The following is a 27,856-nucleotide window of genomic DNA, read 5'->3' as shown; positions in this document are numbered from 1 at the left end:
GTGACATCATCATATTAAATAATATAATTATATAACCTTTTAATTAAAATAATATCTATGTACAATGACAATGTTCTACCTAAATAGTATGGATATAGCATAAATACATTTCCGTGGGTCTCTGGGAAGAGTAAATAAAGAGATTTTACAACTGAAAAGATCAAAGGTCACAGGACTTGAGCAGTAAAAATGTGTATAATATACATATCAAAAGCCAGAGACACAAAACAAGAATCGATAAATCAATAACCTCATTGAATCCTACAGCAGTAAGTACATTTTATTTATACATTTAATATTACATGTTTCATAAACCTGTCTGAGCGTTGTTTTAGGGTAATGTGTTTCATACCAATATTCTGATTGCGCTGGGGATAAAAGCCACATGTTTAATTACACGGCTTGACACATGCTGGGATTTAAGTGTTTGGACATGGGACTCTGACACTGCACAAAGGGTGGGTAATGCTACAATCTGACATTTAGTAACAATTCAAATAATAATATATTCGAAAATATAGGGGAAGTAATGTACCTTGGATGAAGAAATACATTAAATTGAACAGAGGTTGTGGTGTGGATTGGTGACAGGTTCAAAAAGGCACCAACATCCCTGAATAGAAAGTGTATACATGCAATTTTAACGGTGCCATAAACACAATAAAGCCCAAATTAAGAACTACATTTTATTCATACATCGTTAATGGTCCTTCAATAGACAAAAAGAATAGAGGTTTAAGAATAGGCAACTTGTCTCTTTCCATTATGTCCCAGAGAGTTTTCAAAGATGACGGTAATGAAAATAATGTTTATCCCGACACGTTTTGCCACCTGGGGGTTCCTCAGGGGATTTGATAAATAGTTGCTATGCAAAGAACACAAAATACCATCATAATGACCAATCAAAAATTGGTCAAAAAACAGAAAAATGTGGACTATGACCCTAAGAACACCATCCCTACAGTCATGCATGGAGGTGTAAATATTATGCTTTGGGGCTGTTTCCCTGCTAAAGATACAGGCTGACTTTGCTGCATTGAGGGGCCAATGGACGAGGACACAAAGTACACTGTCATTTGCAGGCCAATCAGCTGCAAGCATGGCAGTTCCTGCCCCGCAGTTGTACGTACACAATGGGGCAGGGTTGTTTGTGACATCATTGACCTAATATGGCCACATGGCAATGACCTTACTTCCAAGTTCGGCTGAACATGGGTTGGAACCAGACCCAAGCCAACCCAACCTCATACCTGGTCAGGACATTTGCATGTGGCTCAACTGATTAACTAATGATACTGCCACTTCCTCTTTCAAACTGCGTGCTGCAGTATAGGGGACCACAGGAGGCCAAATTCAAAATACATATATCTGAAGAGATTAAAGAAATCAGTTGATATTATTGATAATTATATAATTATATAATAATTAATGATATTTGCCAGATGAAACCACTCAGCCGCTTACCCAACAAGGTCTCCCAATATCACCAAAACAGGGACCGCCAAGGCGACGCAGAGAACACAAGGGGGATCCGTGCGGCCGCAAAGGTCACACCTGGACCAGGCTATAATATATATATTTGATTGTACATTAATTTACGAGTTCAACAATGTGGACACCAAGAAGCCATGGTTCAAAGCATACTTACAGCTCAAGTTGCTAAAATAAAATGAAAAACAGCCGAGGGTGCCAGATTATAATCGCCAAATATCAAACAAGGCCATGATGGAAAGCTGAAAAAATAGTATATGAAAGATGTTTGGACTACACTGGTTTCCAAAGTAAATAACCGCTTTTCTCTGTCGCTCATTGACAGACGTAGTCCTCGTTGATTAATAACAACTCGGGTTATACTGCCCTCTACAGGAGTAGGACTAGACAGGAAAGAAAACGTTCTGGCCACACCCTAGGGGCAGTCCCAGAGGGTATATCCTCTCACTTCCTGCTACAGCAAATCAGTTTTTTTCTGTCTAGTTAGGAGTAAGGACCTAGATGCCTTGCTAGGATCTTCGGTCCTGGCAGGATTTTTTTCTTAGAAAAAATTTTTAGACAGCTTTTTTCTCCAGTGTTCCTGTGAGATCTTCAAGCAAGAAAGCTGGAACTGGGCGACGGGCTGGATGTTGAGATCCAGTGGTCACCCCAGTTCAGCCTACGAGCGCGTGCAGGCCATAGCTCCGCGCTGGGTCGGCCGCGACATAGTCCCACTGGACGGGGACTGACCCTGCGAGTTAAACGTCTCGCTTAAACGCCAATGACCATGAGTCACAGCGTCCATTTTGGTCGACAGCCCTCCCACCCCGGTGGAGAGGGGTACTGTCAGGAGTTGGCGCCCGCCTGGTATGGTGAGTAGTATGTTCCCCCTTTTCCCCCTGACGGGTTTGTGGTGAACGCGGGCCCCTCTCTGAAAGGGTAAGGATGGGTCTCCCCTCTATCCTATAACATGTCACAGATCCCCCTATTTGAGTGTGATTTTTGTGAACAAGAAACCAGGAGGCTTGGTTTGGGAGCTGACAATCTAATGTCATTTCAAAACTGTAAAGATGACTGAAGTCAGTGGCAGTACTAGAATATTACTGTGGTAGCATAAGGTATCCTACCTGTCAGAGGTGTTCACAGGGCGATGTCTATGCATGTATAACTGCAGTCCAGATCGCATTCCTCCAGCAAGGGCAGGCTGCCTTCCGACGGCCCACGGACCGCATGTGGCCCGCCAGGGTCCAGTACTGCCGGCCAGGCTGATCACCATCAAGGGTGAAGTTTGGGGGGCCGATGCACTCCCGCAGGCCGCTAGGCCGAATACAGCATCCCGCAGGCCGCTGCTAAGCCGCCGCTATCCTAACAGGCCGCCGCCATTGTCTTGCAGAGCACACGAGGCCGCCATATTGGCGTAGCCTCGTGTCTCCATAATGGGGGCGGCCATGTTTGAGGTGACCAAACACCTCGTGGAGCCAGGGGGAGGCGCCGGAAGGCGTGTTAAGGGGCGGAGCCGCCTCCTTTACCCAGGGAAAAGGGCCAAAGACTTCGTGTCTGTAACAGGACAGCACTGAGCAAGCTGATGAAAACTTCTGTGCATCAGGGATGAGCCTTGGGGTCTCTCTCTCTCTCTGTGGGGTCCAAAAAGGCAGGTAACACTGAGGGGCGCTGTTGCGACTGGGGGATACAAAAAAAAAAAAAAAAGTTTTTTACTTTGTCATTTTTTGTCGCTGGCAAATGTCTTGTATAATCATTGACCCTGCCGCATAGGTATCCCCACCTGATCCCCTCAAGGTGGCCGCAGGACCCTCCATTACCCCACTTGTTTTTAATGCATTATCGGCAGTTTTGGAGTCTTTGGTATCCCGGGTGGAGGTGGCCTGTCAGGGACGGGGGTCAAGAAGCGACCCCCGCCTACCCCTATTTTTTATCTGATACTTCAGATACGGATTCGGAGCTGGTCAATGCAGCTGCAGGTCCCTCTTATGGGGCTGTTGTCTCAGGTAATGTCTCCTCAGCAGTGAGGAGAACGTTTCTGCCTCCGCCATAGCACAAGAGTGGTGGATGCACTAGTTGTGTCCGTCCGGGAAACCTTTAGTCTTGAGGTTACACCGGCAGAGGTAGCTGAGACTGAAATTCCTTTTTGGTACTTGTTAGCCTACCAAAAGGGCGAAGGATTTTCCTTTACCCAAATGGGGTCCTTTTGAAACGAACCCCTGTTATTTCCTAACGCATGGCTAGGCGCTATCCGTTTGAGGAATCCCTCTTTAAAGGATAGACGGTACCACCTGCTGTCTTGCCACAGACTGTTAGGATAAAGAGGACCTCGCAACCAACGAGGACCTTCCCTTTCTGCTCATAAAGAGTTGTTCGTTCCGCGAGGGCGGGCGATAAGGCGAAACCCTCCAAAGCCTTCAGAGGGTTTTTCAAAGGGCGCTGGTCGGCTAAACAAAAAGTCCGGCTCAGCCAAGCCTGAAGAATACAGCCTGATGCGCCCCTACCCATCTCTGGGGTGGGGGGATGTCTTCACCGGTTTCCGGATCCATGGCTTGCCAGAACCCCGGACTAAGGGGTTCACGAGGTCATACGGTCAGGATACAGGATCGAGTTTCGATCACTTCCACCGGTACGATTCTTCCCTTCTAACATTGAACGGTTTCAGGGGTTCTATTCGAACCTGTTCACAATGCCCAGGAAAGAGGGCAAGGTGCGTCCAATTCTGGACTTGGAATGTTGGATACATCCTGGGCAAGAAAGTTTCTCCTTGCGGAAAAACTCCAGAAGGTTCAGTCAATGATTCGGATGTTGCTGTCCGTCAATTGGCTGGGACGGATGGTGGCCTTTTTAGAGGCAGTACCGTATACCCAGTCTCATACCCGAATTCTCCTGAAGGAGATTCTTTTCTTATGGAATCAGAATTCCGATTTCCTGGACAATCGGATCCGGTTGAGCGAGCGGACCAGGGAGCCTCCGATGCTCAACCAGGGGAAGTCATTCCTTCCGAAAGTATCCAGGTTACCAATAGGGTATCGGAACTGAGAGCGATCAGATTTTGTCTGATTTACTGGACCGAGCAGCCCGATTCGGATCCAATCGCACAATGCCACGGTCGTGACTTATGTCAAGAAAGGGGCACTTAGAGTGTCCTGGTGGCCATCGAAACGACTAGCATCTTTCGTTGGACGGAACGGTTTGTTCCGGATCTCCCCGCAGTGTTCACTCCGGGGGTGGGAAATCGGCAGGCAGATTATTTCAGCCGTCAGATTCTGGATCAAGGGGTATGGCCTCTTCATCCAGAGGTTTTTCACTAGCTGTCCCTTCATTGGGGCACACCAGATGTGGATCTGTTGGCATCTTGGCTCAACAGGAAGGTGCGGAGGTTTGTAGCTTGCACCCGCGATCCTCTAGCGGACGCAGCAGAAGCGCTGATCGCCCCGTGGGGGCAGTATCAGCTACGGCATGCCTTCCATCCTCTCAAGTTACTGCGGGAACTTCTTCGCAGGATAGAGGTGGAGGGAATTCCAGTTATTCTGGAAATTCCGGACTGACCTCGTCAAGCCTGGTACGCCGACTTGGTGAGGCTAGTCGCGGACGCTTCTTGGAGACTTCCTCTCAGGGAGGATTTGCGGTCTCAGGGACCGATCTTCCATCTTGCTTTACAATCGCTGGCTTAATGGCCTGGCCATTGAGACCCAGGTACTGAAGGACAAGGGAGTGTCAGCTTCAGTTATTCCTACCTCTAGTTAAAGCAAGGAAAGCGACTTCCAGCACATGGAAGTCTTATATTGCGTGGTGTGAATCTTTTGGATTTCCCCCACATACCTATTCGGTGACCAAATCTTGGTCTGTCTGCAACAAGGGGTTGAGCAGAAACTGTCCTTGAGCACTATCAAGGGTCAGGTTTCAGCGTTAGCAATCTTCTTTCAGAAACCTTTGGCTAATCATTCCTTGGTGCGGAATTTCATCCAGGGGGTGCGACATCTGGCTCCGCCAGTGCACGCACCCTTACCGCCTGGGATCTTAATTTAGTGTGGTCGGTTCTTCAGAAACTTCTCTTTGAAGATATTAGGGAGATTCCCTTGCTGACATTATCCCAGAAGGTGGCCTTCTTGGTGGCCATTACTTCTGCACGCAGGGTGTCAGAACTGGCCGCATTATCTTGACGTTCCCCATATTTGGTGGTTCATAGGGATAAGGTGGTTCTTCTTCCAAATCCATCCTTCCTTCCTAAGTGGTTTTCAGAGTTTTCATCTGAATAAAAATATTGTGTTACCTTCCCCGTGTCCTAAGACTAGCCATCCTTGGGAGTTTGCATTACACTCCTTGGATGGGGTTCAAAAGGATACACTTGACTACTACGAACTTGTTTTCGTAAGACGGACTCACTTTTTGTGATCACGGATAGCCCTAGAAGGGGGTTGCCTGTGTCTGCCGCGACCATATCTAGATGGACCAGTCAGACGGTGGTACAGGCTTATTTTATTAAGGGTCGGAATCCTCCGTTCCCTGTTAAGGCGCACTCTACTCGGGCGCCTAGTGTCTCCTGGGTCTTCCGCCATCAGGTGTCAGCGATCCAGGTTTTCAAGGCGATGACTTGATCGTCGGTTCATACCTTTACAACATTTTATAAAGTTGATGTGATGGCATCGTCAGATGCCTCTTTTGGCCACAAGGTTCTGCAGGCCGCAATCTGAGGAGACTGTTGGTCTACCTCAAGGGTTTGTTGGGTGTTTCACTTAGGTCTCATCTTTTTGCTCGATGAGTCCTTGATGCTTCTGGTTGGCTCCGGTTGGGCCTTCTGGATTTTGATTTCTGTTATCCCACCCCTCATTTGTGGTACTGCTTTGGGACGTCCCGAGTTGTTATTAATCAACGAGGACTACGTCTGTCAATGAGCGACAGAGAAAAATGGATTTTTGTAAAATCTTACCGTAAAATCCTTTTCTCTTAAGCTCATTGACAAAAGTAGTCCCCGCCCCTCTGTAGTTGGGTTGGGTTAAATTCTCTAAACACTGCTTTGTGACATAACTGATTTGCTGTAGCAGGAAGTGAGAGGATATACCCTCTGGGACTGCCCCTAGGGTGTGGCCAGAACGTTTTCTTTCCTGTCTAGTCCTACTCCTGTAGAGGGCAGTATAACCCGAGTTGTTATTAATCAACGAGGACTACGTCTGTCAATGAGCTTAAGAGAAAAGGATTTTACGGTAAGATTTTACAAAAATCCATTTTTATATTGGACATATAATATCTATTTTATCTCACTACTTTCTGACCAGCCGCCGTATTACTGGTCAGCAGGTTCCTGCAAAACGCCGTACCTGTACGGCGGTCCACAGGAGCAATCCTGGGGATGCGCATGTGCCCACTCACCAGCGGGGAAGCCGATCTACGGGGCTGGCAGCCGCGATCGCTCCCCATGAAGAGAGAACCGCGGTCTACTGTTGTAAACACATCAGACCGCTGTTCTCTCTGAAATCAATGCAAGAGCTCCTGTGTTCCTTCTATTTAGGAACACAGGTCTCTGTGTTGAAATTACAAGCCCATTCCCCCACAGTTAGAAAACACCCCCTAGGGACACATTTAATCCTTTGATCGCCCCTTGGTTAACCCCTTCTCTGCCAGTGTCATTATTACAGTAACAGTGCATATTTTTAGCACTGATTACTGTAGTAATGTCACTGGTCCCCCCAAAAATGTCAGTTAGGGGGTCCGATCTGTCCGCCGAAATGTCGTAGTCCTGCTAAAAATCGCTGATCGCCGCCATTACTAGTAAAAATAAATAAAAATGACATAAATCTTTCCCCTAGTTTGTAGACAGGATAACAAACCAATCAAAATACGCTCATTGGGATTTATTTATTTTTTTTACCAAAAATTTGTAGCAGAATATAAATTGGCCTAAAATGATGAAAACATTTTTAATTAAATTTTTTTTTTTTCATAAATATTATGTAGCAGAAAGTGAAAAATATATATATTTTTTTTTTTCAGAATTGTCGCTTGGTGCACAGTCATGTTGGAACAGGAAGGGGCCATCCCCAAACTGTTCCCACAAAGTTGGGAGCATGAAATTGTCCAAAATGTCTTGGTATGCTGACACCTTAACCACTTGCCGACCGCCTCCTGTATATTTACTGCGGCATGCAGCCGCTTACAGGCAAAGTGACGTAGTACTATGTTGCTTGCCAAAGAGCCTGTAGGGGGCGAGCGCGTGCCGGCGCGCACTCGCCCCCGCTTGTTCCCTACCTTGCCAGCGCGTGTGACCGGCGGCTCCGATGTCCGCCGGCCACTCGCGATCTCCCTCAGGAGAGGGAGAAAGACAGACGGCTGATGTAAACACAACCGCCTGTCATTCTCCCTGAAGTAATGACAGAGGCTATGCGATTCTGCTATGTAGGATCGTATGTCTCTGTGATTACTTCACTAGCCACACCCCCTAACAGTTAGAATCACGCCCCTGTGGACACACTTAACCCCTTGATCACCAATAAAGTTAACCCCTTCCCTGCCAGTGTCATTTTTACAGTAACAGTGCATATGTATAGCACTGATTACTGTAGTAATTTCACTGGTACCCCCAAAAGTGTCAAAAATGTCAGTTAGGGGTCCGATCTGTCCGCCACAATGTCGCGGTCCCGCAAAAAAAATCGCAGATCGCCGCCATTACTAGTTAAAAAAAAAAACAAGAAAAATTACATAAATTTTTCCTGTAATTAGTAAACGCAATAACTTTTGCGCAAACCAATCAAAATACGTTTATTGCGATTTTTTTACCAAAAATATGTAGCAGAAAACAAATTGGCCTAAAATGTTAAAAAATTTAGATTTTTACTTTTTTTTTTTGAGAATTTCATATAAAGAAATGTGAAAAATATTGTTATTTTTTCAAAATCGTCGCTCTTTTTTTGTTTATAGCGCAAAAAATAAAAATCGCAGAGGTGATCAAATACCACCAAAAGAAGGCTCTGTTTGTGGGAAAAAAAGGATGTCAATTTTATTTGGGTACAGTGTCGCACGACCGCGCAATTGTCCGTTAAAGTCACGCAGTGCCGAATCGCAAAATAGGGTCTGGTCTTTGAGCAGCCAAATCCTCCGGGGCTGAAGTGGTTAACCACTTAAGCCCCGGAAGATTTTACCCCCTTCCTGACCAGGGGGTATTTTGCGATTCGGTACTGCGTGACTTTAACGGACAATTGCGCGGTCGTGCGACGCTGTACCTAAACAAATTTGACGTCCTTTTTTTCCCACAAACAGAGATTTCTTTTGGTGGTATTTGATCACCTGTGCGATTTTTTGATCATGCGCTATAAACAAAAAAGAGCGTAAATTTTGCAAAAATAACAATATTTTTCACATTTTTTATATGAAATTCCCCAAAAAAAAAATGTAAAGATCAAAATTTTTTAGCATTTTCGGCCAATTCGTTTTATGCTACATATGTTTGGTAAAAAAAAAATCGCAAAAAGCGTATTTTGATTGGTTTGCGCAAAAGTTATCGCGTTTACTAACAAAGGGAAAGATTTTTGTAATTTTTGTTGTTTTTTTTAACACGTAATGGCGGCGATCTGTGATATTTTTGGCGGGACTGCGACATTGCGGCGGACAGATCGGACCCTTGACTGACATTTTTGGCACTTTTGGGGTTACCAGTGACATTTCTACAGTAATCAGTGCTATACATATGCACTGTTACTGCAAAATGACACTGGTAGTGAAGGGGTTAACTTTTTTTTTGAGAGGGAGGGGTTATGTGTGTCCCTAGGGGTGTGATTCTAACTGTGATTGGCTGTGGCTTGAGGTGTAGGAACAATGATCAACGGTCCTACATAGTAGAACCATATGATCACTGTTCCTACACAGGGGAGAATGACAGGAGGCTTGTTTACATTAGCCGCCTGCCTTTCTCCCGCTGTCACGTTCGATCGTGAGTGAGCGACGGACATCGGGTCTGCCGCTCACACGCGCGGGGGGGGGTCCATGACCTTGTGGGAGCGCGCCTCCGGCGGCGTGCGCTCGCTCCCCAGAGCCTCACAGGCTAGTGACATACCGGTACGTCACTTTGCCTGTGAGGGGCTGACCGCCGCAGTATATGTACTTGCGGCGGTCGGCAAGTGGTTAAGAGTTCCCTTCACTGGAACTAAGGGGCCAAGCCCAACCCCTGAAAAACAACCCTACACCATATTCCCCCCCTCCACCAAATGATTTGGACCAGTGCACAAAGCAAGCTCCATAAAGACATAGATGAGATAGTTTGGGGTGGCTGGCCATATTCTGCTGTTTGGAAAGGGAAAAAAACACCAGCAGGCTAATGAGGTCACCTCTTACTTGGTCAAAACCTTCCTTGTCAGGAATAAAGATGAGCTTGCATTTGCTCTGAACCCAGAAGTACACTGTCATTGTCAGGCCAATCAGCTGCAAGCATGGCATTTCCTGCCCCGCAGTTGTACGTACACAATGGGGAAGGGTTGTTTGTGACATCATTGACCTAATATGGCCACATGGCAATGACCTTACTTCCAAGTTTGGCTGAACATGGGTTGGAACCAGACCCAAGCCAACCCAAGCTCATCCCTGGTCAGGACATTTGCATGTGGCTAATGATTCTGCCACTTCCTCTTTCAAACTGTGTGCTGCAGTATAGGGGACCACAGGAGGCCAAATTCTAGTACTTATGTACACCAGCTGAATTAAAAAAATACATTCATAGATGTACTTACAAATACAGAGCCACACTGATCTTTTAAGCCTGGAGTTTGGCTTTAGATCGGCTTAGCAAATGTCCAATATATATCAATTAACAGCTTGCCAACCAGAAATGTATCGGTACATCGCTGGATTGGAAGGGTGATATCACGGTCATCTCTGCAGCAATGATCTAGATTTCATTTTTTAGGGCCTGCAATTCCCTTCTTAGCCACTGAATTACTTTTACAGGCAGTGCAAGGGGGCCCCACTGCCAGGGCTTCTCATAGAAATCATGGGGGCCCCGTACAGCCTACCTGACAGTGCCCCCCTCCTCCGAAAATATCAAATAAGATTTATGCTAAACTGCAACCCCCGCAATGCTATGCTTTGCAGCCATGGTAGTAGAAAATATACTCCCGTTGAACAAGACCCTTTCATGTGAATAGCAGCATGGAGGCAGCATCTGCACTCCCACAGTGAGCGATCAGTACAGATCACTCACTGTGTTCATTTAGGGTGGTATGTTCATTGAAGATGATGAGCTCCCCCCCCGCTCACCATCCTGAAATAACTTGCCTGTGCCCCCTCAGCAGCTGCCAGCGGGAGAAGAGAGGAGGGAAACCGGCAACACTGGAAATGGGCACACAGGGGTCCCAGACAGTAGGGGGAAGGGGGCGCAGATACTAGAGCCGATCCCCCTGCAGTGCAGCCGGAGGAAGAAAAGAAAAGTAGAAGCTGGCAGCACTGCACAAGAGTCAGCAATAAGGCAACACTGCTGGGCCTCCTGCTTGGCAGGTGCCAAGGCCCCCCTTTTGAACTTATGAGGCCTGGGCCCAGTACAGGAGGGCTGGTTGTACTGCCTTATCAGCAGCCCTGCCCACCGCCCTACTGCTGCTGCCACTTTTACCGGCATCTCCTGTGCATTCGGGAAGCTCAGTAAGGATGCAACCGACGGTAACCGGTTACTGGGACATAGTGAGAGGGATAGATGTCATTCCTCCTGCTGTATGACATCAGAAACCGGAAGTGACGAGGATTTTGTCTCTTCCAGTTTCGGTCTTATGATCAAGCTGTTACTGGCTTGAACAAGAATCTGATCAAACCGATCTTGGTTTGATCAGATGCTTTGAAGGGGAGAGGAGAGATCTGGGGTCTAATATACCCCAGATGTCTCAGTAAAGAGGACCTGTCACTGCTGACTGGCAATTTTAGGCCCAGGCATGGTTCAGCAACTCGGCCCCCCTCCCACTTTCACTCTTCCCCGCCTCCCCATTCCAGGCTGAAGCTTCGCTCCAGGTACTTTCTACTCACGGCCGAATCCGGGTTCCCGACCTGGCCAGCGGGGGGCAGTTGGGGGGAGCTAAGACAGCTCGGTCGGGGCTGCCTGGGGAGGAGAGTCTGTAGTGGGGCAGCTGCGGGAGGAAAATGGAAGAGATTGTTTCCTCTGTATGCTGCCCCCGCCACTCCTCCTATCCAGTTCACTTGTGTTCTGCTGTCTCTGGGCCCCTGTGTACTCCCCTGCCCCCCCCCCCCCACTGTGCTCCCTCCCCTCTCCTGCCGACTGCTGCAGGGGATGTGTCACAATAGAGAACCAGGAAGGGGTCGGTAAGTATGTAATTTACCAGCTCCTTCCTTTTCTGAATGGACGGAGTCATAGTCAGTGACATTGTAAAAAAATAAAATGCTAAAAAATAATACAATAAAAATACCAAAAAATAAAAACTACTGACACCAGTGGGTGAACTTCCAGGATCGCAAAGGTCACACTTGCGACCGGGCCCTGACATTCCACCACCGTAGGGAGGTCCCAAGATGGCAGGAAGGGGGCCCACTGCAGAACTTGTGAAAGGGTCCCACTGCGGGACCATAATAAAGGGCCCCATAACAAGAGTAAAGGGCCCCAGGATCAGTGGTAAGAGCCCCAGGCTTGAAGAGAAGCGCCCCGGTCAGGGGTCCGGGGGGCCCTTCATGGTTTCTTGCACCGGTGCCCTGAAGGTTCTAGTTATGCCTCTGCTGTGGTGTATTGTTGAGAGGAAGATGAGACACCAGATCCAACAATACAGACAAGCTGAAGGCCGCTATCAAAGCAACCTGAGCTTCCATAACACCTCAGCAGTGCCACAGGCTGATCGCCTCCATGCCACACTGCATCGATGTTATAATTCATGTAATAGGATCCCCAACCAAGTATTGAGTGCATACTATACTGTACATGGACAGACTTTTCACTAAGCCAACATTTCTGTATTAAAATCCTTTTTTTCATTGGTCTTATGTAATATTCTAATTTTCTGAGATACTGAATTTTGGGGTGTCACTCGCTGTATGCCATAATCATCAAAATAAAAAAAAAACAAATGCTTGAAATGTATCACTCTGTGTGTAATGAATATATATATATATAATATATGAGTTTCACTTTTTGAATTGAATTACTGAAATAAATTACGTTTTTGATGATATTCTAATTTTATGAGACGCACCCTGTATGTGAGAAGTGTCAGAATAGGCCTGGGGGTCACGTCGCTAATTTGTCTAAAAAAAAAAAAAGGATATTTAGAGTTAACCATTTAATCATATCAAGAACGCAGCCTTCAGAGAAGAAGTAATTCACACCTTTACCTGGGATCCCCCCTCCCCGGATTCAGCCACCTGCACTTCTCCGAGACTTGTATTAAACTTTGGGAGACAATGGTGCTTGTCTTCTAAATGGTAATTATATGAAATATCAGAGCCAGAGTCAAATGGCCCATAAAACCGCAGACCCACGGCTGGCCTGTCCCTGAGCTCCAGGCTCACAGTCCATTTACTGAGAGATGATTGAGAGAGCACTAAAGCTGCGATTTATAGGGGTCGCTTTATTGGATAGACAGAGCATCCCTCTCCTCCCCAGTCACTGTCCATCCACAGAGCCCCTTCTAAGTTCAAGGTTTATAATCCTGTCTAAGACAAGACAGTTTTAATGGAAACGGGTGTCTGGGGACATGAGGAAGGATGAAACAATGTGACAAGTGTTACATCTTGGTCTGGCTAAATGTCACCAAGACTCCTCATTCTACACCCCTGACACATGGCCAGCAAATGTAATGGAGTCTAACCTTCCACAATCCCTGCACCACATCTCACATCGCTCCACACTGCGTAGATTTCTATAGAAATGTTCCTCGGGAACTTTCTGTGGTTTAAAGTTTGGGTATATATTACAACATACACATCCTTGGAGTTATGGGGAATGTTTAAAGCCAAACTTAATTTTGAATATAGCGAGGAATGGTTAGAATGTACACCGCCTAGTCAAAACATTATAAGCACTAGGGATAGACCGATATGGTTTTTCCAGGGCCAATACCGATACCGATATTTTGGTCTCAAATATCTCTCTCTCTGGAGTCCATGCCTCTGCTAATACAAGAAAGGACTTTGCTTGCTTTGGAAACCGCAGCTTGGCATTGCATGCTATTATTAGGCTTATGATCCACCAGAACACCCAGATCCTTCTCCGCTATGGATTCCTCGAGTTGTACTCCCCCTAGTATGTATGATACATGGATATTCTTAGGCCCCAAGTGCATAATATCATTTATCAACATTAAACCTCATTTGCCACATAGTTGGCCAATAAAAAGTAAGGGTCCCAGCACTGAACCTTGGGGTGCACCACTGATAACCTTACACCATTCAGAGTAAGAATCATTAACCACTACTCTCTGAATTCTATTTTTAGCCAAATTTTCTATCCATTTAAAAACTGATCTTTCCAAGCCTGTAGACTTTACCATACACATTAGCTGTGTGTGGGGAACCATGTCAAATGCTTTTGTAAAATCCAAGTATACCACGTCCACAGCCACACCTCTGTCCAAGTATACCACGTCCACAGCCACCCCTCTGTCCAAGTATACCACGTCCACAGCCACCCCTCTGTCCAAGTATACCACGTCCACAGCCACACCTCTGTCCAAGTATACCATGTCCACAGCCACACCTCTGTCCAAGTATACCACGTCCACAGCCACACCTCTGTCCAAGTATACCATGTCCACAGCCACACCTCTGTCCAAGTATACCACGTCCACAGCCACCCCTCTGTCCAAGTATACCACGTCCACAGCCACACCTCTGTCCAAGTATACCACGTCTATAGCCACCCCTCTGTCCAAGTATACCACATCCACAGCCACCTCTCTGTCCAAGTATACCACGTCCACAGCCACCCCTCTGTCCAAGTATACCATGTCCACAGCCACACCTCTGTCCAAGTATACCACGTCCACAGCCACCCCTCTGTCCAAGTATACCACGTCCACAGCCACACCTCTGTCCAAGTATACCACGTCCACAGCCACTACTCTGTCCAAGGTTCTATCTACCTCCTCATAAAAAGAAATCAGGTTCGTCTGACAACTTCTGTCTTTCATGAATCCATGCTGTCTGTTTGTCACCCAAAAGAAGCTCCTGCTCTTTTTTGGGGAAAAGCTTTAGGCCACATGCGATTCTGTCGTCCATAAATCACGGGGAAAAATTGTATTACCTTTGAGATGCCAAAGAATTATGGCACCCAAAACACACTGCACGTTTTACTATGATTTGGAATCACAGTCAGAATCACAGTGAAGTGTAAATGGAGCCTCAACCCTTGTATGCAGGGAAAGAGAGATCCAAAACAGATGTCTCATTAGTAATCTAAAGTGAGAGATGGAACGAGACCTTCAATGTGAAAGGAAGGGCAGAGTACTAAAAAACACCAAAAATGACAAAAATCTTTCCCTTTGTTAGTAAACGCGATAACTTTTGCGCAAACCAATCAAAATACGCTTTTTGCGATTTTTTTTTTACCAAACATAGGTAGCATAAAACAAATTGGCCGAAAAATGTTAAAAAATTTTGATTTTTACTTTTTTTTTTGGGGAATTTCATATAAAAAAATGTGAAAAATATTGTTATTTTTGCAAAATTTACGCTCTTTTTTTGTTTATAGCGCGTGATCAAAAAATCGCACAGGTGATCAAATACCACCAAAAGAAAGCTCTGTTTGTGGGAAAAAAAGGACGTCAAATTCGTTTAGGTACAGCGTCGCATGACCGCGCAATTGTCCGTTAAATTCACGCAGTAAAAAATCGCAAAAAAAACCCTGGTCCTTTAGCAGCCAAATCCTCCGGGGCTTAAGTGGTTAAAGTGATTGTAAATGTAATTTTTTTTTTCTAAACAAACATATAATTTGCAATAGTTTTGCACAGAGAAGCCCTGATCCTCCTCTTCTGGGGTCCCCCGCTGGTGCTTCTGGCTTTTCCCCCCTGCCAAGTGCCCAGATAGCAAGCTGATTGCTGTTGGGGCACTCGTGCATGCTCGATCCTAAGCTATGCTCTGTGTGTGCTTAGACACATAGTGCAGGGCACAGCCCCCCCACCCCACTTTTTAATCAAAAGGGGAACTTACCCTTTAAATGTATATACTTTTTGAGTATGTACCTAAAATAATGGAATGATGAGGTAATGTTGGCATGAGCCCTACTTCATTTGAAGTGCAAACCCAATCCAATTGCATTCAGTTTTATAAATTCTGCCCATTGTGAATTGCTCTCAATCAATTACTCAGCATCTAACCCCCCCCCCCCCCCACACCGCCTCCCTACATGCTTGTTGCCCCTCCATTTCCTAGCCAGTTAGCCTGCATGCCTGGATAAGGGTCTGCATTGGGGTCCACCACATGTATTTTCTATCTTTTGAATGGAATATAGCCTGGTGGGGGCCATGGTCGCTGTCCTATCCTTTCTTACCCACACAGGCTGAATCCCTAAATAAGGGTATGATATAGATTTTTAAGAGGGACTCCATGCAAAAAAAAAAAAAAAAATTAAGAAACTGTCTTGGGATCCCCCTAATATTCATACCGACTCTTATTCTAGATAAGGGCCTGGCATAGGTTTTTAGGGGGACCCCACACAGACCTTCCCCCCTAATGATAAGGGTCTGCTATGGATTATAAGGAGGCCACCACGTGTTTTTTTTCTATCTTTTGCATGGCATGTATCTTGGTAGAGGCCATGCTTGCTGTTCCGTCCTTTCTTAGCCACACAGGCTGTATCCCCGAATAGGGGTTTGGTGTGGATTTCTAAGAGAGACTCCACAAAAAAAAGTCTGGGGTCCTCCTAATATTCATACCTGACTCTTATTCTAGATAAGGGCCTGGTATGGGTTTGTAGGGGGAACCCTACACAGACCCTCCCTCCCTAATGATAAGGGTTTGCTATGGATTATAAGGAGGCCACCACATGTTTTTTCTATCTTTTGCATGGCATGTAGCTTGGTAGAGGCCATGCTTGCTGTCTCATTCTTTCTTAGCCACACAGGCTGTATCCCTGAATAGGGGTTTGGTGTGGATTTCTAAGAGGGACTCCACAAAAATAAGTCTGGGGTCCTCCTAATATTCATACCTGACTCTTATTCTAAATAAGGTCCTGGTATGAGTTTGTAGGGGGGACCCTACACATACCCCCTCCCCCTAATGATAAGGGTCTGCTATGGATTATAAGGGGTATTTATACCTGACCCTTAGTCTAGATAAGAGTCTGGTATGGGTTTTTAGAGGGGACCCCACACAACTCCCTCCCCCTCATCAGGGCCTGCTGTGGATTATTGGGGGCCCCCCACATGTTTTTTCTCTATATTTTGCACAGCATGTAGCCTGATAAGAGGAGCCATGCTTGTTTCCCAAGCCACCAAGGCTGCATCCCTGGATAAGGGTATGGATTTTATAGAGAAATCACACACACAAAAAAAATAAATAAATAAATAAAATTTGGCTTGGGGCCCCCTAATATTCATACTTGACCCTTATTCTAGGTAGGGGCCTGGTATTTGTTTTTAGGGGGGGGGGTTTCCACGTAAAGCCTCCCCCCAAGCCAATGAAAAAGTGAACCTACCCTTTAAATGTATATACTTCTTTAGTACTGAAAATAATGGATGGACGTGGTAATGTTGGCATGAGCCCTACTTCATTTGAAGGGTAAACTTTATTCAAATATCCAATTTCATGCAGTTTTATAAATTCTGCTTAATGTGAACTCCTTCTGATCAATTGATCAGTAACTAACCCCCCCCCCCCCCCTCCATGCTCCACATCAGTCCTCCTCTGTCATCCCCATTTCTTCCTGCTCATTCAACCATCTCCAACTGTCATGTCACCCAAATTTAGTCCTTTTAATGTCACCGCTTAACTGGATGACTTAATTGTTCCTCTTCTCTCATTTTCTCTGGCTGTTTTAACCTAATCAATAAAGTCTTGTCTATCGATCGTGTAAATTTCATTTTGCAACATCGTTTACCAGCAAACAGCTTGGCAATTGATAGAAATTAGGCAGATCTCGGCCAGCCCTGAAAAGGCGGAATGACTCTTTTGATTAAGCCATAAACTGGCAGGGGGGCAGCTACAAGGGTCATTGAGACGCGGGACCGCCCAGGACTCGGATCCTGCCGGGCGATCTGATTTCAGGTTTCTGGACTGTGACCCTCCAGACACCACAACCCCCTCCCTTCTTTTCGGGGGACATAAGATAAAATAAAGAGCGACTTAGACGTGTTTTGAAATTTTAGATACCATGGACTCCTATTAACGCGTCTATAGCTTTTATTGTACGCTATTGACGCATTTTACATGCATTTTATAATGCTTTTTTTATTTAAAGTCGTTTTCAAGTTTTATTATTATTCAATTTTTTTTTTTTTGCGTGCATTTTTTACGCGTGTGCAGTAAATAACGCTTTCCAGATACCTCCTCTTTGTTGTGTTGTCTATTGTATGGATTATTGTACAGTTGTCTTGGTAGGATGAATAACCAATAGACAATTTTAATGGAGGTCATTTGTTTACATAAACAAAAATCACCAAAAACTCATAAAAACATACATTTTATGTGCTCATTAAAAAAAAGCAAACTCCTTTGTAAAGTACTCAAACAAGCACATGTATTGTAGATCATCTCACAGGTTAACCCCATGAACTACCCTTTACTATAGAGCTGTTTATTGGTTGATTTTCCAGATTAGGGGTCTACAAACTACAGCCCACGGGCCACATCCGGCCCACAACGACATTTTTTCCAGCCTGAAGCTAGGGTCAGTGGCGTATGCTTAATGTGAGGGTTAAGGACAACAGAGGCTTCCTATGGTCTCCCCTTCAACTCCTCCTCTAATGTAACAGGGGATGCTAATGTAAGAGGGATGCTCATGTAAGGGGGACTCTGATGGGCCCTCTGATGTAAGTGGGGGTCTGACGAGGAACCTACTATAAGGGGGAGTGTTGATGGGAACCCTGATGTAAGGGGGAACTCTTATTTTTGAGGGACTAATAGTGACCCTGGTGTAAGGGGGAGAGCTTTGATGGAAACCCTTATGTAACAGGGACTCTTATTTATAGGGGACTAATGGGGACCCTGATGTGAAGGGGAATCTGATGGGGACCCTGATGTAAGGGGAACTCTTATTGATGGGGACCCTGATGTAAGAGGAACTCTTATTGATAGGGACCCTGATGTAAGGGGGACTCTTATTGATGGGGGACTGATGGGGACCTTGATGTAAGGGGGATTCTGAAGGGAACCTGATGTAAGGGGAACTCTTATTTATGGGGGACTGATGCGGACCCTGTTCTAAGGGGGACCCTGATATAAACAGGTGTTCTGATGCGGATTGTGATGGGGACCTTGATGTAAGGGGGATCCTGATGTAAGGGGCACTTTTATTTATGGGGGAGTGATGAGAACCCTGATGTAAGGGGGATCCTGATGTAAGGGGCACTTTTATTTATGGGGGAGTGATGAGAACCCTGATGTAAGGGGGACTCTGATGGGACCCTGATGTAAGGGGAACTCTTATTTATGGGGACTCTGATGTAGACCCTGATATAAACAGGTGTTCTGATGTGGACTGTTATGGAGACCTTGATGTAAGGGGGATCCTGATATAAGGGGCACTATTTTTTATGGGGGAGTGATGAGAACCCCAATGTAAGGGGCACTCTGATGTGGACTCTAATATAAACTGGTGTTCAGATGTGGACTGTGATGGAGACCCTGATATCAGGGAGTCACTTATGGGGACCCTGATGCAAGGGGTAACTTGATGTAAAGGGGACTTTGATGGGGACCCTGATGTAAGGGGAACTCTTATTTATGGGGGGACTGATGGGGACCCTGATGTAAGGGGGACTCTGATGGAGACCCTGATATAAACAAGTGTTCTGATGCAGACTGTGATAGGGAACCTGATGTAAGGGGAACTCTAAGTTAATGGGTGACTGATGGAGACCTTGATGTAAGGGGATTTATGGGGTTCATCATGTAAAGGGGGTCTCCAATGAGGATATTTTTCAGCCCAAGAATGTTTGTAAAATATGTGATGTGGCTCTCATACTGAAAAAGTGTGGAGACCCCTCTTCTAGATTGTAGACTTAAGTTGGAAGGCTGGTAGCTCTTTTGCATTCTTTAGTTTTTGGTGATTTTCTGTGAAAACCAGTAACGCCATTAAAGTCCCCAATTGGTTATTCATCCTACTTCTCATAAGAGAAGACAAAACCTGGCTTTCCACGAGACTCAATTCCAAGGAAAGTGTAGCTGTAATACACATCATTCAGCTTTTCCATTATCAGTCAAGACCAATATAGTAAATATCTCATTGGATGTTGGGGGTGTCATATATATATATATATATATATATATATATATATATATATATATATATATATATTAGTGCCAGCATGAAACATTAGTGCATACTGCTATGAAGAGGGCTTCATATGTTGAGCAGCAGGGTCATTAGTACCTATAAGGCTTTATATGTTGATTAACTGCCCCTTAGCAAACCTTCTATTTTTGCACAGCATATTCAGGACTATGTTTAAGGATGTGGCAGTTATATCCTATCTATATATTTCATACATAATTGAGTATCTTTAGGCCGTGTTTGCTTCCAATTCTAAGTAGTGATTAGTTGGGGGTAAATGGTCTATTGATGGGGTGGGGAAGCCTGAAGGAGATGTTCTCTGAAAGGCATCATCTGATATCTTATTAAGGAAGGAATGGGACAGAACGCCCCAGAGAGGTGTCACACTTGGATGTAAATGGCTCCTTTGTATTGCTTGTCTATTGAGTGAATTGCTGGTTGGGAATTGATCGGTTGGGTTTCATTAACACAGAATGACAACTTGTATTACTACGGTGCGTGGAGCAGATCTTGGATAATGCTTGTAGAAGAAATATCACTCCACCCATTTAATAGCAGCCATCTCCTAGCGTAGCCAGTGGCTAATTAAGAATAAAACCAAGTCATAAAAGGTTTCTCTTAACAAGCTGCGGGCTAAAATAGGCCAGCAGTGGGGTTCCTGGAGCTGTAGATGTACTTTACGACTTATCACACCAAGGCATGGCCGGGCCCTACACAAAGGAGAATTACTGGTGTCATTTCCACTGGTCGTATTATTTAAAGAAGACATCTGAAATTGTCAATGGGGTTGTTTTACTAAAACTGGAGAGTGCAAAATCTGGTGCAGTTGTGCATGGTAGCCAATCAGCTTCTTACTTCAATTTGTTCAATTAAGCTTTGACAATAAAACGTAGAAGCTGATTGGTTTCTATGCTGCACCAAATTTTCACTCTCCGGTTTTAGTAAATCAACCCCCTTTTTGATTGCCATTCCTTCATACACCAAGCACAGGAGCAACCTACTACGACTAATACATCTGCAGCTTGGCCTGCTAAATACTTCCAACCATCTCAATGTACAATTACCAAAAATTTGGACTGTAGAGGAGGACATTTTTTCAAATTCAACAATTTTATTGGGTACCGAACATGTCAACGCATACAGTCAACAAGAAAAATCACAAAATTGTGTAGAAAATGCACAATGACACTACGGAGCCAGATTTACATAGTTACATAGTTAGTCAGGTTGACAAAAGACACAAGTCCATCCGGTTCAACCATAACAAAAAAAAAAAAAAAAAACAGTAATGAAAACCCTACCATACAATCCTATATACACAATCCTATGCCTGCAGTTGATCCAGAGGAAGGCGAAAATAAACCCCAGCAAAACATGATCCAATTTGCTACAGCAGGGGAAAAAATTCCTTCCTGATCCCCCGAGAGGCAATCAGATATTCCCTGGATCAACTTTACCTAAAAAAAAAATGTTAGTTCCCATTTATATTATGCACACCTAGGAAAGAGTCCAGGCCTTTTTTAAAGCAATCTAGTGAGCTGGCCAGAACCACCTCTGGAGGGAGTCTATTCCACATTTTCACAGCTCTTATGGTGAAGAAACCTTTTTGTATTTGGAGATTAAATCTGTTTTCCTCTAGATGTAAAGAGTGCCCCCTTGTCCTCTGTGATGACCTTAAAGTGAACAACTCAACACCAAGTTCACTATATGGACCCCTTATGCATTTATACATGTTGATCATATCCCCCCTTATGTATTTATACATGTTGATCATATCCCCCCTTATGTATATACATGTTGATCATATCCCCCCTTAATCTCCTCTTCTCAAGAGAGAATAAATTCAGTTCCTTTAATCTTTTCTCATAGCTGAGGTCCTCCATGCCTCTTATCAGTTTGGTTGCCCTTCTCTGCACTTTCTCCAGTTCCCCGATATCCTTTTTAAGAACTGGTGCCCAAAACTGAACTGCATATAATGCAGATTTGTGTCCCTCAATGAGGTATCAGCATTTAGAATCCAATATGAAACCGAAAGGCGGTTGCATTGACAATAGTTTAAACCAGGCATGTCCAATCTGCGGCCCGAGGGCCACATGCGGCCCAGAACCGCAGGCAATGCGGCCCACTGCCCCTTGACAATTTTTTTTTTTTTTTGCTGGGGAGGAAGGTAGTCGGGTCGGGGGCATGGCCACAGTAGCTTTCAACTATAGGCAGAGGCTGCCTCGGAGGGGTGGGGGGAGGGGGGGTCGAGCATGTGCAGTGTTTTTGACTCCTACCACCATGACCACTCCAAATCACTGAAGTGGTCATGGTGGTTGGAGTGTTCCTTTATTATCTCTCAGAAGAAATAAACCTCTGTATACTGATTCCATTTAATTTGATCATCCTCTAGTTGTGTTAAATTAGTGCGGGAAGGGCGCGGCGGCATTTTATTACTTATATACTTTAACTATAGTATATATTTTATATGCGGCCCGAGAAAATTTCTCTACACTCATTGTGGCCCAGAGAAGCCAAATGGTTGGACACCCATGGTTTAAACACATTTGGAATTTGGAACGCGGAACGGCATTCCCTGCTAGAAGCCGCGTCCACTTGACTGTATGTTGCAAACCTAAACTGCAGGTTACTACTTGTTTTAAATACATGGATTCATAACATACTACACTATAAAGGCTTCCTTCGTCTCTCTACCTGCCTGGATTCTTCTTGTATATTGGTGGTTCCGCTATGTGGATATCTGAATGAGAACATCATCCTTCAAGGAAGTGGAGTTTACCCTTGATTTCAAGCTTATTTTGCCTGCCTGTAATAGGGGTCAATGATATTCGGTAAGTGGGATGTGCATGTGTTGTCGGTGAAGGAGAGCACCAACCCACGAACACGAGTGGGTGGTGGTCTGAAGCAAAGGATTCTACTATATATAATTTTTGAGCACATATATATTTATTGAGCATATTTATTCATTGATGTACATTCATGTTTTTTTTTAGCGCGGCCCCTCTTTACGAAGAATGTAAAATTTACTGAACAAAAGTATAAAGGCAAAGCTTTTGTTTTTGCCCCCATTTTTCATGAGCTGAACTCAAAGATCTAAGACTTTTTCTATGTACCCAAAGGGTCCGATTGGCCGATTGTCGGCTTGTTAGTATGATGCTTCCGACAACCCACTCCGACTTTTCGGCCGAACAAAATCTGGTGTGCATGCTATAAAATTTTTGTTGGCCGTCAACAGAACGGCCGATTTTCCGTCAGTCAGTACAGATTTCGGCAGACAAAATTCAGATGAGCAAGACTGGGCATGCTCAGAGAAGAAAAAACACACGGAAAGTTAACAAGCACATGTCATCACTTCTGAAGTTGGTTTTTGTTGGCGGAGAAAATTCGTGTGCAGTCTAGAGCACATTTCAACCAACACAACAACACTGGACAAAAGACGGCCCATCGGTCGGCCGATAATCGTTGCGTGTGTACGAGGCATTAGGCTGGCCACAATAAAAGGCCACTCTAAAATGTGCAGTTTTATCACACAGCACAATGCCACAGATGTCCCAAGTTTTGAGGGAGCGTGCAATTGGCATGCTGACTGCAAGGATGTCCACCAGAGCTGTTACCCATAAATTGAATGTTAATTTCTCTACCATAAGCTGTCTCAGAGAATTTGGCATTACATCCAACTGGCCTCACAAAGAGCACGTGTAACCACACCAGCCCAGGACCTCCACATCCAGCATCTTCACCTCCAAGATCATCTGAGACCGACCACCCGGACAGCTGCTGCAACAATCGGTTTGCATAAGCAAAGAATTTCTGCACAAACTGTCAGAAACCGGCTCAGGGAAGCTCAGGGAAGCTCATCTGCATGCTCCTCGTCCTCATCGGGGTCTCCACCTGACTGCAGTCCATCGTCGTAACCGACTTGAGTGGGAAAATGCTCACATTTGATGGTGTCTGGCAATTTGGAGAGGTGTTCTCTTCACGGATGAATCCTGGTTTTCTTAGATCTTTGAGTTCAGCTCATGAAAAATGGGGGCAAAAACAAGTGTTGCATTTATAATTTTGTTCAGTATAGATGGCATTTGAGTTGTCCACCCCAGCCATAGCTCAGGGAATAGTAAAGAAGCAAACAATTCTGGTAAAGTATACAGTAAATGGCAGGGGGTACAAAAGAAAGAAGGGAATGATAGAGAAGAGAGGAAAAAGGGGGAATGGTTCTGGGCACTGTACTAGCGGCAAACATGAAGGTACTAAACAACGACAAAATTATAAGGGAAATTAAGGCTCCAAGAGGTTTGCATTGAAGTCAAGGAGCAAGTATCTGTCTTTCCAAGGCTACTTGACTTTAGTATATCAACGGACCCCATCCTGGAGTATAGCCTCAATCTTTGCACATACCATCGCCTGATGACTTTGGTAGCAATTGTACAAAGTGCTGGCGTCTTCCAAGGCCTAGCAATCGTCTGTTTCGCAGCTGTTGTGGTGTAAAAGAGGAGACAAGATTGGTTCCTGGTCAGCGCCAAAGGTGCAACATTAGGCAGAGCTATCTGTGGATCAAGTTGAATGGATTTGTCGAATAAGTGTCAGGGACTCACTACCCTGCGCAGGCGCACTGGCACCGCTAACCGGCGAACGCATGCGCGTGCACTGAGGCTACCCTTGGTAGTTCATGGCTATTTCGTGTTCGCGTGAACGCGCATGCGCACAAAATCTTCTTTGGCGCCAAGCGCCCTATTTAAAGCCAGTGATCGCTCTGAATCTTTGCTGTGTGATCTTCAGCTCTCCTGTTCCCTGTGCCTGTTATTATGTGCTGTTCCTGTTTACCTGACCCGGTTTGTCTTTGGATTCTGACTACCTGCTGCCCACCCTGACCTTGGCTTATCTTGACTATTCTCCTGCCTCATCCTGATCTGTTTACCTGTTACCTGCTCTTGTTCCTTGACCTGCTTCTGGCTCAACCAGGGGATCCGGGGGACCGCGACCTGGTGTTAGCAAGCAGCCAAGTCCATCCCCACCATCTGGGGCCCTGGTGAAAACCGGCTAACACTTAGACTCCGCGCCTCTGGTGAACCTGTGTCATGCCAGATACCCGGTGAGTTACTCTTACGTCAGGCTCTGCCACGTTACTCCGTGACAGTGTGATAAAATGGAAAAAGAATAAGATTTGACGAATAAGTGTGATCGAATGGGAAAAAAAATCCCAAAAAAGAAGAAAGAGTACACTTGATATAAATTAGATATTAGATATAAAATATATATAAAATGTATTATAACAACATGTTAAAATGTATTAAATCAAAGAGATAGATACAAAGTGGAACAAAGGATCTGTGATGATCGTCGGGGCCCAACAGGAAATAAATGTGCCATTACCAAGGGATAACTACGTGTTTCACTTACGGTATAACTTCTTCAGGGAATCCTATTCATACTGGGAGATGCAACATAATTATTATATGATTTTAGATATTCAAGTATAAATATAAATTTCCACATCAAAAATACATTCCTCAATGGACATTTTACATATTCCAAAACAGAGGCAATATTTTCATTAATAAATGTTTGGGTACTCATTAGTAACTACCCAATCCCAAATGGGGAACGTGGAGCACCTGGTCCACAGCGTGGTGTAAAATAACTTAATTCTTTGGAACAAAGGATCTGCTGTGATCTCCCATGTCCGGGCTAAACAGGAAATCAATGCGCTGATGTTGTGTAATGTAACATTGTGCAATGTTGGGTACTCTCTCTTCCTTTATGGGATTACTAGTGGCAACCGTAAAAGTTCTGCACAACTTCTATTTTTTTCTTTTGTTTGATTACTCTTTGGATGTGGTGCCACATATAACAAGTAAAGTCTCTACATTCCTTATTTAAATATTGAGTTGGCCCAACCTTTGCAGCTATACCAGCTTCAGTTCTCCTGGGAAGGCTGTCCACAAGGTTTAGGAGTGTCTATGGGAATGTTTAACCATTCTTCCAGAAGCGCATTTGTGAGGTCAGGCACTGATGTTGGAGAGAAGGCCTGGCTCACAGTCTCCGCTCTAATTCATCCCAAAGGTTCTGTCGGGTTGAGGTCAGGACTCTGTGCAGGCCAGTCAAGTTCCTTCATCCCAAACTCGCTCATCCATGTCTTTATAGACCTTGCTTTTTGCACTGGTGTGCAGTCATATTGGAACAAGAAGGGGCCACCCCAAACTGTTCCCACAAAGTTGGGAGCATGAAATTGTCCAAAATGTCTTAGTATGCTGACGCCTTAAGGAACTGTTCACACCTGAGCGTTTTTCAGCTCGTAAGACGCTCATCTCTGAAGTCTCAAAATGCCCAACAAGCAAAATCCCATTTATTTTGATGTCTCCTGTTCAGATTTGAGCATTTTGTTACCTGAAGCAAAATGCCTGAAGCTCAAAAAAGTACATGAGCTTCTTTTTTGGCAGATTACAAGCGTTTTTGTTAGATGTCAATGCCTGCCTCCAAACACCTGCAAAAAAATGCCTGAAGAACGCCCAAAAAAACACCTGAAAATGATACGCTCAGGTGTGAATGGAGCCTAAGAATTCCCTTCACTGAAACTAGGGGTCCATGCCCAACCCCTATAAAAAACAACCCCACCCCATAATCCTCCCTCCACCAAATTATATGGACCAGTGCACAAAGCAAGTTCCATAAAGAAATGGATAGGCGAGTTTGGGGTGGAGGAACTTGACTGGCCTGCACAGAGTCCTGACCTCAACTCGATAGAACATTTTTGGGATGAATTAGAGTGGAGACTGCAAACCAGGCCTTCTCTCCAACATCAGTGCCTGACCTCACAAATGCTCTTCTGGAAGAATAATCAAACATTCCCATAGACACACTCCTAAGCCTTGTGGATGACCTTCCCAGAAGAGTTGAAGTTGTTACAGTGGGGATCGAAAGTTTGGGCACCCCAGGTAAACATTTGTATTAATGTGCATAAAGAAGCCAAGGAAAGATGAAAAATCTCCAAAAGGCATCAAATTACAGATTAGACATTCTTATAATATGTCAACAAAAGTTAGATTTTATTTCCATCATTGACACTTTCAAAATTAAAGAAAACAAAACAATAGCGTCTGCAAAAGTTTGGGCACCCTGCAGAATTTAGCCTTTGCAAGGCTGAGACCTGCCAGTGTCATGGATTGTTCTCAATCATCGTCTGGGAAGACCAGGTGATGTCAATCTCAAAGGTTTTAAATGCCCAGACTCATCTGACCTTGCCCCAACAATCAGCACCATGGGATTTCTAAGCAGTTGTCTAGAAAACTGAAACTGAAAATAGTTGACACTCACAAAGCTGGAGAAGGCTATAAGAAGATAGCAAAGCGTTTTCAGATGTCAATATCCTCTGTTCGGAATGTAATTAAGAAATGGCAGTCATCAGGAACAGTGGAAGTTAAAGCAAGATCTGGAAGACCAAGAAAAATATCAGACAGAACAGCTCGCAGGATTGTGAGAAAAACAATTCAAAACCCACGTTTGACTGCACGATCCCTCCAGAAAGATCTGGCAGACACTGGAGTTGGGGTACACTATTCCACTATAAAGAGATACTTGTACAAATATGGTCTTCATGGAAGAGTCATGAGAAGAAAACTTCTTCTACAAAAATCAGCGTTTGAACTTTGCAAATGAACATATAGACAATCCTGATGCATTTTGGAAACAAGTTCTGTGGACGGATGAGGTTAAAGTTGAACTTTTTCACCGGAATGAGTAAAGGTACGTTTGGAGAAGAAGGGGCACAGAATTTAATGAAAAGAACCTCTGTCCAACTGTTAAGCGTGGGGGTGGATCAATCATGCTTTGGGGTTGTATTGCAGCCAGTGGCACAGGGAACATCTCATGAGTAGAAGGAAAAATGTATTCAATAAAATTTCAGCAAATTTTGGATGGTAACTTGATGCCATCTGTGAAAAAGCTGAAGTTAAAGAGAGGATGGCTTCTACAAATGGATAATGA

The 27,856-nt window shown here is 44.7% G+C and overlaps 1 long non-coding RNA gene across 1 annotated transcript in view; it reads right to left on the bottom strand.

Moving 5' to 3' along the window:
• The window catches only part of LOC309552212, a 603,675-nt gene that overhangs the window by 500,165 nt on the left and 75,654 nt on the right, over nt 1-27,856 (bottom strand). The gene's annotated exons all lie outside the window — the stretch shown is intronic.

The sequence above is a fragment of the Pelophylax lessonae genome, assembly GCF_965119305.1.
Source record: "Pelophylax lessonae genome assembly, chromosome: 4".
Classification (NCBI taxonomy): domain Eukaryota; kingdom Metazoa; phylum Chordata; class Amphibia; order Anura; family Ranidae; genus Pelophylax; species Pelophylax lessonae.
This window is presented reverse-complemented; position numbering and strand designations above follow the sequence as displayed.